Raw genomic sequence first — 21,058 nt, 5'->3', positions numbered from 1 at the left:
GTAAATTTAGTAATTTCTATGGATATGCCATGTTATATTTGTTTGTCCAAGAGACCACTGTTATTTTAACAGACTATTATAACATTACAGTATTGGAATTATCCACACACTGTGGTTATTCTTCAGCTAATATTCTACATCAGTACTAATAGAGGTATCATACATGGTGATTTGTGAACATGGAATGAAAGTTTAACTCTGAAATATGAACTTTGACCCTAGCAAGGCACCCCTACTCTCAACATTGCAAATAATTCTACTTACCAAATATAATTTAAAAATAATTGAAAACCCTATAGTAACTACAGATGTTGTACAATACTAAGGCATCATATTTGCTGCAGAAGAAAAATTTTCTGTGTGCTTGAGTTATTATGTTGCTGTACATTAAAAGTTTTCTATAACTCTGAAATTATTTTTAAAAAGTCTCCAAATTAAGATATTCATATGAATATTTGTTAATTTTGGGTAAATTGAAATGACATGTGAAATGTGAATGAATTTTCTTAGTCAAACATAATCACACAAAAAAATCCCAGTCAGACATCATGAAAAACATGTTATTTGTCTACGTATTGAATTTTTTGTCTGTTCAATTTTGTTAGCTAAAAATTGCAGCATCAGGGTAGCAATTTTTTATTGATTTTGATAACTGAACTAAAGACAAGCTAACTGCTGAAACTTGTATACATGTGAAAAGACATAGTCTCACAACATAGGTCATTAAGGTGAGGGCATTTTTCATGTATCTTCATTTCTTAAGGATTTTTCTGCATACTATCTGGTGAGGAACAACTCACACAAAAACTATTTAATCAGCTCAGAACTTCATATTGTAATAAGAAAATTCAGCTCAATTCTTATACCATAATCAACATCTATTTTGTGACCATTATTTTCCCATCTTTAATAAAATACATTTCTGAGGGTTGGGGATTTAGCTTAGTGGTAGAGCGCTTGCGTAGGAAGCGCAAGGCCCTGGGTTCAGTCCCCAGCTCCAAAAAAAAAAAAAAAGAAAAAAAAAAAGAAAGAAATAAAATACATTTCTGTTTGATTTAATTTCTGATATTTTGAAAGCAAAGACTGATGTATTGATTCAAGCTACCCAGTTCGAGAAGGGTTATTTTAAAAGAAATTCAAGATGAAGTTAATTTACAATCAAGAACACAATGGGAATGATCAATATCAAATGCTCACTAAGAATGTTAGCAAATCTCTGTTTAAAAAAAGCAATTAGGTGGCAGTCATAAACTATTCTGTTGTACCTAATTAAAAACAAAATCAAAAGAATTTTTGTACTAATGACTTTTTTGCCTATTATATAGATCAGGAGACATATGCAAACTTTAGAAACAATGGCAAATTTTTATAGTGCAAATGTTAGCATAAATAGTCTCTAATATTTCAGTAATATAAGACTCCAACATAAAAGAAATACTCGAGAACAATTAGTCTGGAAATACTAACAGTATAAACTGGGTCCTATCTTCATTTCATATATCAGCAAACTAAATTGTGGGCCTGAAGCCTCTGCTCTTACAGAAAGCCTGCATTGGTACTCAACTCTCACATGGACGCTTACACTATTTGGTAACCTCAGCTCCATGGGATCTTTTGCCTTCTTCTGTCATCTGCAATCACAGGCATGTACAAGCACACCTCCATACATGGAGGCAAGTATTTATACACATAAAATGAAAATAAACAAGTCTTCATTCAGAAAAGAAGTCAGGCCAATACATAGGTAAGGTAGTAATTTGAGTCATAAAATACTAAAGAGGATGATTATTGTACTTGATAAAGAAAATATTTAATGCCTTGATTGATTCGTCCTCTAGAAAAATTACTTCTACCTATATTTATTGTTAACTGCTTAGTAAGATTTTTCGAGACAGAAGAAGAGTTCACTGTGAGAATGTCTCCTAGAAATGTCAGAGACACCAAGAAATCTGAACAATATGGCTACCTAAATAAGACCAAAAATAACAGCAATTAATGTACTAAAAGGAAGGGGAAAGGATGCAGGTCCTAACCCTAGACAAAGAACTGTAGAAAACTATGGATGGCTACAAGCAAGAAAATCATCTTCTTAGGGGAAGAATCATAGGCCATAGCATGTCTAATAAATAAAAATATAAATTGTTTAGGTAACAAAATTGAGAAGAAAATCTATTTATTAGAGATTCTACTCTTCTGAAATGTGACTTCAATGGACATGATGTCCCATGTTTATAATTTCAGCCATCTAGAAGACTGAGGTAGGACACTCATAAGTTCTGACCTAGACTGGACCATGAAGTAGCATCCTCTTTCAACACAGAAATAAAGGTAAGACTGAGATTATAGCTCAGTAAAATAGTACCTTTACTTGCATGAGTGAAGATCTGATATCTAAGCCCTATATCACAGAAAAAAGATAAAATAAAATCTCAAATATATTTTCAATTTTTTGGCCTTTCATCTCTAATGTTGAAATTTATGAGAAGGGCTGGTCACTTCTTTTTTTCTATTAGAAATGTCATTATCTTCAGAGATTCCTTGAATTCTTGTGTTTTAACACAAGATATTTTGCAGGTTTCACAAATTTTTCATGTGAGAATGGCTTATTTTATAATTTATCAGTCATTGAAAATTGAATTTGTCAAGATTTTAGAATATACATATTTAATACTTATAGCTTATATTGGAAATTGGACATGCATAAGCATTGGTGTATGTGTAAATGTGTGGAGAACAGAAAAAAAGTTGTACATGTACATAAATATGTGTGTGTGCGTGTGTGTGTGCATGAGAGAGAGAGAGAGAGAGAGAGAGAGAGAGAAACTGTGTGTGTATATATGTTTCTTTTTAGACCTGTTTCTCCTCTCCTGTTTAAATATTTTTGAGGAGTTTTGAACATTTCTACTAACCACAATTAGAGCATTAACAATAGGAAAACATTGAAACTATTACATCTAAATGATGCTCAATAATTCGAAATTTAATTTACAAAACTTACAGGAACCTAAACAATGTACAAGTAGGTGACTGACCCTGGCTCCAACTGCATAGGTAGCAATGAATAGCCTAGTAAGAGCACCAGTGGAAGGGGAAGCCCTTGGTCCTGCCAAGATTGAACACCTAGTGAACGTTATTGTTGGGGGGAGGGTGGTAATGGGGGGAGGGGAGCACTCATATAGAAGGGAAGGGGGAGGGGTTAGGGGGATGGACTGGAAACTGGGAAAGGGAATAACAATTGAAATGTAAATAAGAAATACCCAAGTTAATAAAGATGAAAGAAAAAACAATCAACAACTGTACTATCTGTAACTCCTTGGCAGTACAGGGCCTAATAATCCCTTTCTCCTTCAAGCAATTATGTTATAAATGCTTAGGGAAAAGGAGAGAATCTGCCACTTCATAATGAACTTAATGGGTCCAGTATTGTGTTGTTGCTCTGTAGGTTATCATAGCTGCTAGCAGGTAAAGAAAGTGATAGCTTTGTTGTTTATAGAAAACATTTTATAACATTATAATGCTAATTATGTGTTATTTGATGTTAACAATATACCCATTGTTATAGGTGATTAAAAATATGATTAAGTGGAGCCCAGATATTCTTTAGTGTACAATATTTTCTTATGTTAATGTGTTTGTTTTATCAATTTATCAGGTTCTTATATCTTTACTTCTCTTCCAACATTTACTACACTCTAATTACTCCCAATTCCTCAATTCTAGGTAGGAAAGAAATAAGGTTAGAATAGGGAGGGACATAGACTTCTTTAGACAACTTTCTGCTTATTAGAGTCATTGAGTTTCTTGGAAGCAGTCCAATCTTCCTTCACAGAATACTCAGAAGTCCAGAAGTCCAGCAAACCAGCAATCTAGCAATAGTAAATGCAAGTTACCACCATCAGTAGGGGCAGCAGTCATGAGAAGAGGAATGCCTCAGAGTGCCCCTTACTCTCTCTGGGATCTGGCCTTTAGACCCTTTCCAAAATTAAACTAACTGTAACTGAAAAGAATCATACCTATCCTAGATCATAAGAAAATCGTAATTAGAGGCTATGGACAAAATAAAGGTACCATATGTCCCTGGGACTAAACAAAAACATTCACATAACTGGGTTTTTAAGGACACTAAAATTTTCATTGGAGTATAAAGATTTTTTTACCTTTACATATTATTTGTATCATTTAGATACAAAAAAGACAAATTTTTCATTGTAATTATTTGCAATAACATTAAAATATATGTAAATCAAATAAATATATTTTTGTTAAATAAAAATTAATATTTTATCATATTGAAAAGTTATCAGAGCACTTATTTTTATTTCACCACAGATCTAGTAAAAATAATGAAAAATCTTGAATAGAACTGCTATTTCATTTTTAAACCCACATAAATTTCCTTGTAGTTTACATGTTTTGGTGCATATATTCAAAATTCTAGAACAATTTATGGAAGAAAATTGCTACTAACCTCTAAATATTATCTCCTACATAGGATGAAGTAAGTATTACTAAGACTTCCAATTTTCTTTGTTATTTAGCTCATGAAATTGTTTTATAATTGCTTTTCAATCAACCTCATATACTACTTATAATATTCTAATTATTTATCTAATTTCATCAAAGTATTACAGACTTATGTCTGATGTCATGAAATAAATGAAATTAGGGTTCATGTTGGTGATCTATGTTCATGGCAACTTTTGCAAATCTTTTCAAGCAATACAAAAGATGATGCTTCAGAATGTGCTCTCTTTGTATTACATAAAACATAAAAATTGGTTATTACTCTGAATCTTAATTAAAGTCGATGTCTCACTTTATATAATTAGTGTTATAGTTCTTTTTTTTAGTGTTATAGTTCTTAATTACCATTAAAAATTGTGTGCCTAATCAATATAGCTTTTAACAATTTTAATAAAGGAGCTGTTTTTGGGTGTCTCAAATATTTTATTGTAGACCTTAGCAATAATTATTCTAAAATATATGTCTTATGCATTCATGTATGTATGTGATCATAATTTCTGTCAGAAGAATAATTTCTGTATAATGGTAGATTTAAAAAATGGTTTGTCTTACCTTCTTAAATATCACAGAAGGAACACCATTCTGACATCACCTTTCTTCCACCTCCATTAGACTCCTCAAACATACAGGTAAGCTTCCATTCAACCTCCCATCTTCCCAGCTTGTTAAGCCCTCTGGGCCAAGCCAAGCTGCTATGAGCCACCTGCTCTCCCAGAAAGACCTCCATTCTCTTACCACAGCTTCTCCACCTTTATCAGACTCCTGAACCATCCAAGCAAGCCTCTCTTTCCCCACCAATCTTCTCTGATTTCTAAGATATCTTGGCCAAGACAAAGCCTGCACTGAGCTTCTTAGTAGCTCAAGGTGCCCTCCATTTTTCTCCCATCTTTCTGCCCACCTTTCTAAAACTTGAAGCCAGAATGATACAGGACTGGGACCATGCAGTCCAAGAATACATATCAGAGGCCTGCCACACCAGGACTACTGAGATTCACCTCTCTCCAAATAACTATTTCAACAAGAACATCCCGAGACAAAACTATCCAGATGGTTAAAGGTCCTTGAAGGAACACAAACAACAAAAAAGTGGCTAATATAAGGCCTCCAAATAACAGTTAACTCACTATAGTAAGCCCTAGATATCCAAACACAACTAAAATATAAGTAAATTGCCTTAAATCCAATCTTATAAAGGTGATAGGAGGCTTTAAAGTGGAAACAAATAAATCCCTCAATGAAATACTTGATAATGCAATCAAACAGATGGAGGCTTTTTAAAAAGGAAAAATATAAATCCCTTAAAGATATAAATGAAAATACTATAAATACAATTAACCAGGTAAAGGAAATTTTCAGGTGTAAGACCTGAAAATATAGAGATAAATAATAGAGAACACACAAATTGAGAAAATTATGGATATGAAAAATCTGGGGAAAAGAACAGAAACAAAAGGCAAATCCAAATTCAAACAATATCTATCTGCAAATCTACCCTACAGAAAATATGAGATGGAAAACTCTAACCCAAAAAGGATAACTATATCCAAGAAAACAAAGAAAACAATAAATTCCATACCAGCAAAAACAGAACACACACACACACACACACACACACACACACACACACACACACACACACACCACCACCACCACCACCACCAATATAAAAATAACAGTAAATAACAATCACTGATAATTAATATCTCTCAACATCAATGGACCTAATGGCTCAAATCCCCAGTAAAAAGACACAGGCTAACTGAATGAATGTGGAAACAGGATCCATTATTCTGCCACATAAAAGAAACACCACTCTACAGTAAAGAGAGACATTTCCCCTGAGTAAAGGGCTGGAAAAATGTTGCCCAAGCTAACGGATCTGAGAAGAAAGCTGGAACAACCATTATAATATCTAATAAAACAGACTTTTAGCCATAATTTGTCAACAGAGACAGAGAAGAATTCTTCAACCTCGTCAAAGGAAAAATCTTCCAAGATGATATCTCAGCTCTGAACATCTAAGTTCCAAACACAAGGTCACCCATATTTGCCAAAAACAAAACAAAAATAACAAAACAAAACAAAACAAAACAAAAAAAAACAAAAACCAAACAACAACATCAACAAAATCTACTAAAGCTTAAATTGCACAACGAACCCCTTACATTAATAATGGGAGACTTCAATACCATACACTCACCAATTGACAAGTCATCAAGATAAAACCTACACAGAGAAATAAGCAAACAGATTTTATGAATCAATTGAACCTAATAGACATCTATAAAATATTTCACCCAAACACAAAAGATTATACCTTCTTCTCAGGACCTTATCAATCCTCCAAAATTGGCCATATAGTCCGTTATAACACAAGACTTAATAGATACAAGAAAATTGAAATAATGCCTAGTTATCTTATCAGACCATCATGTATTAAAGGTAGACTTCAATGACATCGGAAACACCAGAAAACCTACATATTCATGGAAATCAAGCAACTCTCTACTCAGTGATCTCTGAGTCAATGAAAAAAATAAAAAAATTAAAGACTTTTAGAATTTGAATGAAAATTAAGACATAGCATCCCCAAATACATGGTACACAATGAAAGCAGTCCTATTAGCAGTGCTAAGAGTAAAGTCCATAGTATTATGTGCTTCATAAAGAAATTAGAGAGATCTAATATCTTTTAATTTGGATAAAATCGGGCTAAAGATAAATATAAATATCACCAACAGATATAACGGCAAAAGTGTCCATTAACCATGAGGCAAAATATAATTTGGTACTGCTGATTTTTGCCCTGGACCACCTGATCACAGTTGCCTTTGGAGGTTGAAGATGGGGTAGCATAGAATCAAAAGCTCACACTCTGGAACTTGTGAGAACGCTACAGCAAGCTCATTCATTAATCCTCAGGGGTGCCCTTTATCCACTCCATATGGGTTCCATTGGTCCAAAATAAGTGTCTCTTATAAGTGGCAATTCCTTATTGACTATCATTTTCTCTGTTAGCAATCTTTAGGTTCTCAGGCAGTCTTCAGTTAAGCCCTCATGTGGAAGCTAATTCTGTGTTTGTGTGCCCCAACATTAATATGGAGGCTACCACCAGGGGCCACTGCTTCCTCAGTGAGGCCTACCATCTGTCCTACATTACCAACTTTTTTCTTTTAGATTTTGATAGTCTAGTGGGAGCCAAGGTGACATTATCTCAACATTGTTGAACTTACTACATCAGAAGATTCCCAGTATGCTGGACTGTGCCTGTTTAGGTTGTCCTATCTTCCAGGATCTTCGCTATCATTGACTACCAGCTCTCAAAAAGACATCACTCTGGAGGTTCTTCACGCATGAAGGAGATGAAGAACAGGTCACATGGTGGTCTCACAGAGTTCTGGCATCTAGGCTTTGATCATTTACTTGTGGGGGGTAGGGGAGCATGATTGGATTTTCAAGAAACATCAGCACCTAGAAGGTCACCTTATTTACAGAGTACCACCTAGAAACATGCAACATGCTCTGCAAGACATTTAAAAAAATAATTATTAGTATAAGAATTTCACTGTTCCATGAGGAATCAAACAGACTCTAATACAGTCCCACAATTTTTCCAAGAACCCTACATCCAGAGAGAGCACAGATATTCTTGGTGTATTTGTGTTGGCTCTGCTCTGCCTTAATGGCATGGAATAATTTAGGAATTTGTCTGACCATGTACCTTCAAGATACTGAGCCACCCGTGTGAGTTTCAGTAGTATTGTGGACCTTGTTAGCGGTTAGGCAGATTGAATAAAACCAGAGGTCAGATGTCAATAGAGACATTTCCCTAACAATGGACAACTCTTCTAGCAGTAAGTCAATCTGTTGTTGTGAAATGTGGATGGGTTGATAAAGATGTTGATTTAGTACCTCCTGTGTCTGTAGCACCTCAGCTGACTTAGAGACAACCTCATTGACATTCTATGCCATCTTGGCTATCTGGATCAAGGAAATGGCAGCTGCTGTTCCCCCAACAATGCCTGCAATGACGGCCACAGAATGGCAGCTTTAATACCAAAATCCACTTTTCCTATGGTAGGTGTTGTATGTAAGTCTGAGTCATCAGAGTGGCATTTACCACAGACACAAAAATGGTGGCTCGTTCCCTCATCAGGATGGCTATTCCTGAATACCCCCATCCAGCAGGCAGTCAGGAGGCATGTTTTATTAAAGCAATTAAGACTATTTCTAATAATGGAAGTATTGGTGATCAGGAAGAAAAGGGGGGGTTAGACTCAAACTGGGGTGGCTTTCCACCCAACCTGGCTGCCAATTATCACAGGGCTCACACCTGTTCACAATTCTGCCAACTGATTTATATGTAACTATGTCCCGTTAAACAGATGACTACCTTTTAGGAAAGTAAGGCAATTAGAGGGGCCATATTGGTCCCAATTGCTTGCAATGGGGTTATAAAAGAATCAAATGAGATCCCTGTTAACATAGGGAGTAATATCGGACGTCTCATGTATGGTAAACCAACATAAGCCAAGTGTGAGGTTATCTGGTAGTCCTTGGTGAATCTTACAGCTAGTGCAGGCTGGTAGTGCTCCCAAGAGATAGGCAATCCCAGGAAAGTGGACATTCGAGGACAGTGAAGCAGGGGTGGACACTGTATGCCTAGGGGACCATTTGAGGATTTGTAATCAGTAAGGGGAACATGAAGTTCCATGTTTAACCTTGTGCCCTAGTTTAGATTACCATAAAAGTCTCGCGTGATCCTGTTGTGTAGCTGGATAAAAGGCTGATAGAGGAGATATTGGTAGTAAAACAGAGAATTTTATTGGAAGAGGAAAACACAGGGTAGACTGGGGAGTTAACTGCCACAGGCGAAAGAATAAGGGTCGATGCAACAAATCTCAGAGCTCATTGGCCCTCCTAGGCCAAAGAAAAATTAATAATCATAATATGTGCATTTCATATTTTGGTACTGGTCCTCTACTGATGTCTCCATTTTCCCCTGGCCCATGGCAGGGTAAACCTCTCTGGACGACACCCATGTTAACACTGCTGCTTTCTAGGGGAAAACAGGAGAATAATCTTGACCTCTTGTCAGAACCAAAACAGGCAGATGTCATTGAGAAGCTATTGGGTCCCTCCATATGACCAATGGCAGTGGAATGTTCCTTCTCAGAATTTCCTAATGTTTGTAAGTAGAGATCAGACTTTTATTATCTAAGAAGAGAAAGTTCACATAAAATAGGACCTCCACCAATGCTAGGTGTGGATGTCTTTTAGATTCCAGGACGGTGACCTGAGCATTAGCTTCCTTCAAGAATCAATTTGCTCTTTCTATGATTCTTGGCCTTGAGGATGATAGGGTATTCCAAAGAAATGGCACTGAACTGCTAAGATGAGTAGACAGGTTCATTGTCAATCTTGAGTGCCCAAGGTATTCCCATTACCAGGATTGTTCATGGCCTTAATATCATGAGAGGTAATTTTACCAGCTATGGCTATCTCATATACAAAGGCAGAACAAGTATGTACCACAACATACACACACACACACACACACACACACACAAAAAAAAAAAACATTAGCAAAGGTGATATCCATTCATCAGATTACATTGCGGAGTAGAACTCTAGAGTTAACTAATGATCTACCAAGGGGCCCCCAGTGATGTAAGAGGTACCAGCCTTACAGACAACCTTGCAAGATGTTTACACTGTGGCATAGGCAATTCAGGTAGGAGGTTATGTAAATTCAGGTAGGAGGAGTGTGAAATTGCCAGTGTAATATTCTGGCTTGTTCTAGTGATAGCATGTCTAGAACCATAATCAGATCTTCAGTTCTCTCATTTCCTTCTTTTACCATGCTAGGCAATTTAGAATGTGATCTTATACATGAAATGAACCAGGGATGTGCACTATTCTTGAGTCTTCTATATAGATTTCTTGCACACATGTATATGCTGTTTTGCTGCTTAATATAGGAGGACAAGGTATGGACACTCTGTACTCCATATTAGCTATCTGAGAAAATATTGACTGGCTCCTGTTGTCAACACTCAAAATTTTTCAGGTGTACAAATAATGTACCTAATTGCACTGAGCCAGTATTAGGGAGAGTATGAATTGTGTTCTTCCCCCTAACCACCATCCCGCTTTGGATAAGAATTCCATTTGGCTTTATTGGCATCAGAAACGACCATGATTGCCTTGGGATTAAACAAAAACATTCACATAACTATGAGCTATGTATGCTATGGGGTTCAACTGTAATTGGCAACTGGGAGAGAGAAGTACCTGTCTTGTGGCAGGTAATTATTCAACAAGCCTGTGAATCCCATGACCATTTTCTGAAAGCGAATGGAATCTGCCTATAATAATTGAAATTACTGAAGGGAGAATTATAGAATTATTTGTCTGGTTCTCTGTTATAATTTCTCCTTTCTAAAACTCTCTCCTTACGGGCAAGGAAGAAAGCAATCTCCAACTTGGAGGTAACCTTAAATAGATCAGACTGGACCTGGTTCAAACACATGAAGGGACTATTCTTCTATAACACCCCCAGTACCCCCTCAAGGGATCACAAAATGATGGCAAGGAGGGATTTCCCTGGATGATGCCTTTCCAGAGTTGATACAGAGAGGAGTGGCATAATTTTTTGTAGTAGGTTGCTAGTCTTGGATGTTAGTTTAACCCTACCTGAGAAGGTGCTAGACTCCTCCAAGAGAGAAAAGAGGTGCCTTGTCTCCTGTTTAGGAATAGGCAGGAAAAGTGTGAGTCAGTTAACAGTGCCATACAATTGTTGTACTTCTACAAGGAAGTAGGATTCTTTTGCTATGATATAGAAGAATAGAGGATTAATAATAGTATCAAAGATAGAAAAGCCCAAGAATATATATAGGGGAACTCTGAATCTTTCTGAGAGCAACCTTCAAATTGAATTTTTCTAAGTTAAGCAACAATTGAGAAGGCACCCTTTCAAGATAAGGCATGCTAGGATGTGCAAGCATAATGTCATCCCTGTAATGGACTACAAGGACATCCCTGGGGAATTCCTGCATGGCTCTAGCCACATTTGACTGACAAATGGTCAGGCTATTCTTCATGCTCTGAGGCAGAAATGTCTATTGATATCTTTTGTCTGGTTTACTCATTTTAGGCTCTCATACTGTGAAGAAAAATGGCATCTATGCTTGGGAGGCCAGAGGCATCTGGAAAAAGCAATCCTTAATATCTAGGATGATCACATGATACTTGGTGGTGGGCAGAACTGGGGTGAGTCAGTCTTATTTGAGTGTGCCCCATTTTTCCATATGTTCATTAATGGCTCTCAGGTTGTGTAGAAGTCTCTATTTCTCTGATTTCTTTGTAATGACAAAAGTTGGAGTATCACATCTGCTGGTTGAAAGTTCCAAATGATCCAAAGCTAATTGTTCTAAAACCAGCCACTTGAGAACAGAAATTTTATTTTCCAAAATAGGTCACTGGTCCATCCAGATTAGCTTGAGACAAGTCCAAAGTTATAGGGTCAAGTACCTTCATGTCAATTGGTACTAGGTGGGCAGTAGCCACTAGAATTGGGGGTGGTCCTCAACTTTGTGAGCTGTGAGGCCCAGTTGATGATATATAATGTCATCAAAAAAGGTGCAATTTTCTGTAGTAAGGGGAGCGCCAATTCAGCATGAAGGACAGGTATTATAGGAGCAATCACAGGAAGGCAAAGTCACCCTAGATCCCACCAGGGTTATGGAGAAGAAGTCTAAGAGCTTCTGAATGAGAGACTTGGAACACCAGGGCTAGCTTGTATCCTGACAGCTGGAGGGCTGGAGCAGATGCTTCCTGATCCTCATCTATGAGACCATCTTGTTTGTCTAGGGAAAGTAGGACAGGGTCAGTAATGGAAAGGTGTATATTAGCCTGGTGTTGTCAGTGCTTATTCATGTTATCTGGAGATATCTAGGGAAACAAAATAGCCACCTCCTCCCAAATTAGATCCAGGTTATGATCACTGGATCTTGGGAATCACCCAAAGAGGTGCTAGTGCCCTAATCTAGGTTTCCTTGGATGTGGAGGGAAGGTAACCTACAACCACTATCGCAAAGGAAACAATGAACAGACAGATATGACAGACTTGGTGTCACATGTCCCATACTAATCAGGGTACTCTCTGGTCCAAGGCCATGTGCCTTCATGGCATTCCAGCAAGGGAAAAGGCATTTGGGAGCTGATCCCCTGTACCACCACCTGGGAGGGAAGCTCCTGTGTGGCAAACCTGGGTGAATCCAAACTACAAGTGAAAGTGAGTAACTTGTAGAGGTAAGTAGGACAAAGACAAAGAGGAAAGGGGACAGTATGCTCACCCTCAAACCAAAAGTCAAATTGTGTTGGTTGCCAAGCCAAGATGACAAAGAGAAAAAAAAAAGAAAGAAAAGTCATCTATTCTTCCTCAAACCTGAAACCAAAACTGAAATTGAAAGGGCAACAGTCACCTGGACTAACAGACAACAAAGACAAACAAAGAATGGAGAAAACAGGTCTTGAGTGTTGACCTTGGTGCAACATACAACATAAAACACTAAATGGCCAATTCACAAGCAACCAAAGCAAGCAAGACAGCCATACTGTAAGGAAAAGAGCAGATGACTTAGAACCACAGGCACAGTCCTTGTGGCAACAGGCAAAAAACAAGCCCCCAGAAAAGGAGGTTAACAAACAGTCACAAATCAAATATAATGTAGTAGTCCATAGACCATGTTGGGTGCCAGATATTGTTTTATGTCCTGGACTGGCTGCCAGGATGTAGTAGCTCATGGTGGCTGCATATAAGGTGGTGAGAAATCAATGGCTCAGATTCAGGGAAGTGAGAACACAGCAGCGAGCTCATTTATTAACCCTCAGGGGCACCCTTTACACTCTCCACTCATGTCCCATTGGTCCCAAGTAGGTATGTCTTCCAAGTGCCATATCCCTATTGGCCAGCATCGTCTCTGTCACCAATCTTTAGGCCCTCAGGCAGTCTTCTGCTAGGTTCTCATGAAAAAGTTGCCTCTAGTGCTGAGCAGTCCAACATTTATGTAGAGTTGGACACAACTTTATCAGTGATGCCTGCAGTTCATCTTACATGGTACATAGAAATAATAGTTATTATCAAAAAGACAAAAGTCAGAGCTGGCCTAGAGACAAATAAGTCTCTGTTTTCAGTTGGTGGAACTATAGAAGACAATGCTTATTGTGAATAATAGTACGGAGGTTTCTCAAAAACTATGTCTAGAGTGCCAATCATCCTGCCATCCAGCTACATACTCCTGGCACCTTTAAACAAGTAAAGGTAACTATTATCCAACAATGGACTATTTTTTCTAAGAAATAAACAAACAAAAATAAATAAAAAACATGTCTCTACAAATAGTACTTTTATCTAAAACAACTTATGGAATAATCTTGTTATATTTCTTTTCCCCAAACAGTTTTTAGTTCTAGACTTTAATACGGAAGAACCCATGATTCATAATAAAGCACTTTCCAGCTCAGTTTCTCAGACCTACATGCTGATCAGCTTTCTCCCATCCTCTATTTTTATTTCTGATTTTTCATTTAGAGACTCCAAAGAATGTTTAGAGTCAAATGTTTCTTGTTCCAATCTGTCCTTCTTGTGTTCTTCTAAATTTAGAAATAGACCACTAATCAGCCCAAAATGTATTTTGTAGCTCACCATAAATGTAATGTCTTTTAAAGTAGTGCTTCCTACAACAGACTCTTTTCTGTGTTTATGGTGTGTATGTGAGGGAGGGGGTAAAAGACATCTTAGTGCAGGTACTCAGAGGCCAAAAAAAAAATTAAAAAGTCAGGACACACATTCCTGACACGGTTGCTGGGAACTAGCTTTGATCCTATGAAAGAGCAGAAACTGTTGCTATCATCAGAGCAACCTAGCCAACCTGTGTAAAGGAGTGTTTAGTAACAAACTTTTTTTATTTATTTGGTCTGTGTATACATAGGAGATGTATATGCCTACATAACTGGAGTTATGTACAAAATGTGTACACACCACAAATATTAATTGATCATAATACATGAAAGTATATCATGTAATCTATTGGTATTCATATAACTAGACCAGTTATTACAAAGTCAATTTGAATGACAATAAAACAAATATATTAATTTATTTTCATGAAGAATTACATATTTTCTTAATAGTTAATATTGAAATATATAGATCATTTTTAATGTTTATATAGTTGGTAAATTTTTTGAAATCTGAGTTGTCAATACTGATAACACAATTTCATAAACTCATAAAAAATCAGGAAGTATGCTTTTAACATTTTAGAAATTGTTAGAAATTCTCTCATAGTAACAAACCAAAATTAGCTTAATAAATAGTATTTTAGGAAACTCAATTCCTCAACTAAAACATATTCTGACATTCTTAAATCTGTGTGTGTGTGTGTGTGTGTGTGTGTGTGTGTGTGTGTGTTTGTAGTCATTGTGTTTCTATCATAGCAGAAATCACTGGATGTATTGGCATAGCCATTCCTATTATCCAACACCCTAGGGTCTGACCTGGTATCTCAGAAGCTTTTGTTAGCCTTGTTTTGGGGGAATGATATGTAACTCTGAGCAAAATATATGTGCTGTCTGTTCAAATCATGCTCCAGTAAAGGTGAGCAGGGAAAACAGTTACAGTGTGCCAGAAACACTTTAGATTCCTTGTACCCTTGATTATTATTTAATTAACTATAGGTCCCTGTAAGTTAGGCTATATTTTTCTCCTGTCACATTCTCTCATGAAGTTCACATAGAGTTTTAGGAACAGAGATGTGTTGTGAACACAGTAGAAGAAGACATGAAAGTGTTAGGGAGATGGCTCAGCCTTCCAAATGCCTGCTGTTTAAGTACAAAGGTCTAACTTTGGATCCTTAATACATATCTAAGAAGCTTTTTGCCCAGTAGTGTACATCTGTGTTTGATGGTCTCTGGACATTAGTGATTTATCCAGTAAGCTGGCCAGCCAACTTCATCCAACTGAGACTCTGCATTGAAGGATTCTGTTTCAAAAGGAAAGGTAGGGATGCATAGTAGTAGACACTCACTCTTTACATCTGGATTCCACAAACACACAAACATACAAACAAAAGTATCACACCCATGCAGGCGTGCTCTCTCTCGCGCGCGCACACACACATACACAGAGCTGTGCTCTATAGCACACAACAACAATCACAGCTACCACCACAGAATATCATGGTATCCAGATTGTTTATGTGTCTTTGGGGCCAATATACTAATGCTTCACACTTTTTAAGTATGCTTTTTAAATATGATTAATGAATATCAAACATTAATTATTTAGTTCAGCTTGCTTACAATTTTGAACGCCTGAACGAAATGCTATTTGAGCTTTATAACTTCTCAACCCAGAAACTTTCAATTCTTTGCCTATCTTATTTAAGGTCCTTTTATGAGGGGGTTGAAGGCTGAATCTGTCACATTAGGGGTGGTAACCTGCTACTTATCTTGTAAAAAAGGTAGAAGATATGGCAGAAAAGAATTACTATAGGCTGCAACTCTTGTCCGTGACAGAATGTAAGAATGATAATCCTGGAGAGAAAGAGACATGGATAAAACAGACATCAAAGTCAGACAGAAGCCAAGACCAGTGTACACTTTTACATCTAAGGATGGGTTCATATACTAAACTCCGAATCTGCTGTTTCAGAATAGATTTGCATTAATAGACTTGCATCTTCCACTACCAAGTAACAAGGAATTCCAGCAGAGGTTATGAAAATAAGCTACATGACAACATTTAAACACACAGGTAACATAACAGCCACTTAAAATAATAACACAGAACACTAGTATCATTAATTGTTTCCAAGTTTCACTAAAATCTTCAAAGGATCAATATCTAAACATTTTTTAATGAGATGAAATTAATGTAATGAAAGAGTAAGAAATTCTAAAAGTAATATTTTATTCAGTGTAAACTAACTGTTATGATTAGCTTTAATTTTCAACTTGACACTTCCTAGAATAGCTGATTGGCTCAAAAAGGATTTTTTTTAATGTTACATTAGCCAGCCAGTGAGCGTGTACATGGGTGATATCTCAACTAATATGGAGAGAAGCATTTCTCTTGAATGCATGCTTCTTTATGAAGTAGTTCATCACTATATAAAGGGCACAAGCAAGGGCATGAATTAGTGTCATTTTCTCTTTGTTCATGACTATAAGTTTGAGTTCCTGTAACTGAGATTCTGAAACACCCATGTATCCCAAAAAGCCTGGAATACCTAAGAAAAGATTCGCAGATCATATGAATCCCAAGAAAAAGGAAGACCAAAGTGTGATGCTTTATTACTTCTTAGAAGAGAGAAAAAATACTCACAGGAGGAAATACAGGGACAAAGAGTGGAGCAGGAACTGAAGAAAAGGTCATCCAGAGACTGCTTTACCTGATAATACATCCCATATGCAGCTAACAAACAGAGTCACTATTGCTGATGCCAAGAATTGTTTTCTGACAGGAGCCAGATATGGCTGTCTCCTGAGAGCCTCTGCCACAGCCTGAAAATCACAGTCAGATGCTCTCAACCAACCATTGGACTGGAAACAGGGCCCTCAATGGAGGAGTTAGAAAAAGGACTGAAGGAGCTGAAGGGGCTTGCAGTCCCATAGGAAGAAGAATATCAACAAAACGGAACCCCCACCAAGAGATCACAGAGACTAAACCACCAACCCAAGAGTACACTTGGGTTCCAGCCACATATGTAGTAGAGGATGGCTTTAGCGGGCATCAGTGACAGGAGAGATCCTTGGCCCTGTGATGGCTCAAAGCCCCCATGTAGAGGAATGCCACTGCAGGGAGATCGGACAGAGTGGGTAGGTGGGTGGACACTCTCATAGAGGCAGGGGGAGGGGGCAAGGGAAAGGGGTATTCCAGAGGAGAAATCTGGAAAGGGGATAACATTTGAAATGCAAGTAAAGAAAATATACAATAAAAAACATATTTTCAACTTTTGTAGGAATATGTTAACTTACAATGATGACCTATGATACTATATTAAGTTTACTTTCTAAACTAAATGAACTTCATGTTCTAAAAAAAATATGAACTGCCTGTTAAAATTTTGATTAAAAGTCAAGAATTTGAGCTGGCTTTCTTTGGGAGGTGGTGACAGAAATAATTGCTCATAAATGTCTTTCATTGCATTTGTAAGCCAAACAATATCAATCATGTGTATTTTTCAAAATGTAAATACTATTTATAGCAATTATTTGTTAATGAAATAATTTCAAATTAGATTAATATAACAAGAATTGTACCAACAAACATTTAATAAGAACTGGTTTAGCAGCATAAATCTACAGCATTTCTCAAGCATGTACCAAGCCAGAGGTTTAGCCCAAGTACTACAATTATAATTAAAATGTTAATTCCAAATTAGTAGGTTATTTTCAACAACCAAAGGAGCAAAAAGGTATAGAAAACATAACTTTTGAGAAACTGTTGGTAATAGCTGTTCCCAATTCTAAAATAGAACAAAAACATTGTTTTTTAAAGCTTAGCTATAATAATATTTAAATACTGTGGTGCTCTCAATATTCTTTTCTTCGGTAATCTTATTTGAATCATATAGATGTAAAGGTAAATGTAAAAAGTGACTCTGCAGTACTATACAGATTATGACAATAAACTCTCTTTCTTTAAGTAATTAAATTGGAAAAAAATGATTGAATTTAAGTGCAAAAAATTCTAGAATTATACTTCGAATTTATCAGGTATCTTGAATGAAATCCTTCAGGGTATGTAGCATTTATATTAAGGTGTAGAATCTGATCCATGTGCTAAGTGGAGTAAAGTTTTGATCCTCTCCCACAAGGTTTCTTTTCTCATTATCTAAACTGAAAACTGTCTCAATGTAGGACATTGGTATTGTATGAAGATATAATTGTCTCGATATAGAGCATGGTTGTATGAAGATAGTTACATTTTCAAACTAACACCAATTCATTAAAACTTGTCTTTCTTGCAGGTTTTCATTAAAGTAGCAGTTCCATATTTTTCTTGCACTACTATAAAGGTGAGCCAGCCAGATATTAGTACTGGACTTTGGGTCTCACCTCTGATCCTGGATGTGTCAGAACAGTGGGAAGTCAACCAGCTAATGGGGTGTGGGCAGAATAGGTGGAGATCCAGTAAAGAGGCTCTTTTTCTGGTGAAGGTGCAAACCAGAAGGAATAGAATCGAAGATCCAGAAATTACCCATACACCTGTGGTCACTTGATCTTTGACAAAGAAGCTAAAACCATCCAGTGGAAAAAAAAAAGACAGCCTTTTCAACAAATAGTGCTGGTTCAACTGGCACTCAGCAAATTGATCCATTCTTATCTCTTTGTTCAAAGCTCAACTTCAAGGAGATCATGGACATCCACATAAACTAGATACCCTGAATCTAATAGAAAAGATAGTGGGGAAAAGCCTCGAACACAGGGCACAGGAAAATATTTCCTGAACAGAACACCAGCGGCTTAAGTTTGAAGATCAACAATCGACAAATGGGACTTCATGAAATTAAAATGCTTCTATAAAGACACTGTAAATAGGAGAAAACAGCAACCCACAGATTAGGAAAAGATCTTTACCAATCCTACAGTATCTGATAAAGGGCTAATATCTAAAATATACAAAAAACTCAAGAAGTTAGACTCTAGAGAACCAAATAACCCTGTTGAAAAATAGGGTTCAGAGCTAAACAGAGAATTCTCAACTGAAGAATCTTGAACGGCCGAGAAGCACTTAAAAAATGTTCAACATCCTTAGTCATCAGAGAAATGTAATTCAAAACAACCCTGAGACCTTGCCCCAATCAGAATGTCTAAGATAAAAAACACACGTGACAGCACCTGCTGGAGAGGATGGGGAAAAAGAGAAACACTCCTCAATTGCTGGTGTGACTAAACTAGTAAAACCACTTTGGAAATTAATCTGGTAGTTCCTGAGAAAATTGAAGTACTTCTATCTGAAGACCCAGCTATACCACTATTGGTCATAGTCCCAAAATATGTTCCAACATATGACAAAGAATCTGCAGACAGAAGGTGGAAGCAACCCAGATGTCCTTCAAAAGAAGAATGGTTACAGAAAACGTACGTACTACATTTAGACAATGGAGTACTACTCAGCTAGCGAAAACAATGACTTCATAAAATTCACAGGCAAATGGATGGAACTAGAAGATATAATCCTGAGTAAAATAACACAGACACAAAGGAACATACATGGTATGTACCAACTGATAAGTGTATATTAATCCAAAAACTCACAATGCACATGATATAGCACACAGAGACCCAAGGAACAAGGAAGACCAGGATGTTAATGCTTTAGTCCTGCATCGAGGGGAAGACAGAATGATCTCAGGATGTGGATGGAGGGGCAGAACTTTGAGGGTGAGAGAAGGGTGAGGAAACGGGTAGGGGCAGTATCAGGTACTGGGAGGACTTGAGAGTGATACAGTGGGTTAGGAAATAAAATGTAAATACGTAGTAGTGGATGATGTGAAACTGAGGATAGCCACTGAACAGTCCTGGATGCCAGGGAAATGAAAGACTCCCAGGACCCAACAGAAATGACTTTTCCTGAAATGCTCAGCAAAGGGGACATGGAACTTCTCGAGACCACCTCCAGGAGATAGGCCTGGCACTGGGCGAGGAATGGAGTGACCCACCCATCTCAAAGTTTTTAACCCAGAAATGTTCCTGTGCAAAGGTGTAGGGGAGCCATTCTGAGCTATACAGTCACAAAGGATGTGGGGAGCGGGTGTGGCAGCAGTCCCAAGATAGCACCCGAGACTGCAGCTAAGTCTCACGACTAGCACCTGACTTCCTCACACACCTGAAACTAGCCACGTCCATTGTGAGAGCTGCTGTGCAGGCGTAAGGTGACACAAGATCAGGCCATGTGACGTGGACCTATGAACTGAGACTACGAAGTCTGGACTGAGGAGGTGGAGTTGAGGGAGGATATAAGGGGGTATGCTGGGGAGGGAGGAGGAGGAAGAAAGGGAGAAGGGAAGAAAAGAGAGATTGCTGCTTGCATGCAGAAAGAAAGGTTCCTGAATAAACTGCTTTGAGATTAACGTTGTGGTGTTGCTCCTTTCTGTAGGACAGAGACGGAGACGGAGACGACACAAAGGAAGAACAGGAAAAAAAAATGGAGCCGAGACTGAAGGAAGGGCCATCCAGTGACTGTCCCACCTGGGGATCCATCCTGTCTGCAGACACCAAACCCTGATCTAGTTGCTGTTTGCCAAGAAATGCTTCCAACAGGAACTTTGTGTGTCTGTCCCTTGGGAAGTTCAGCCAGCAATTGACCAATGTAGGTGTGGATGATTGGAGTATCAGCCTGAGCTTGGGACTCAGGTGGGGGAGGTGGAGGAAGGGCTGGAGGAGCAAAGGGCGATTGTAACCCCATAAGAACAATGTTGGACGACCAGACCACTAGATGATCCCAGGGACTAAACCACCC

Source organism: Rattus norvegicus, chromosome 2 (genome assembly GCF_036323735.1).
Source record: "Rattus norvegicus strain BN/NHsdMcwi chromosome 2, GRCr8, whole genome shotgun sequence".
Lineage (NCBI taxonomy): Eukaryota > Metazoa > Chordata > Mammalia > Rodentia > Muridae > Rattus > Rattus norvegicus.
This window is presented reverse-complemented; position numbering follows the sequence as displayed.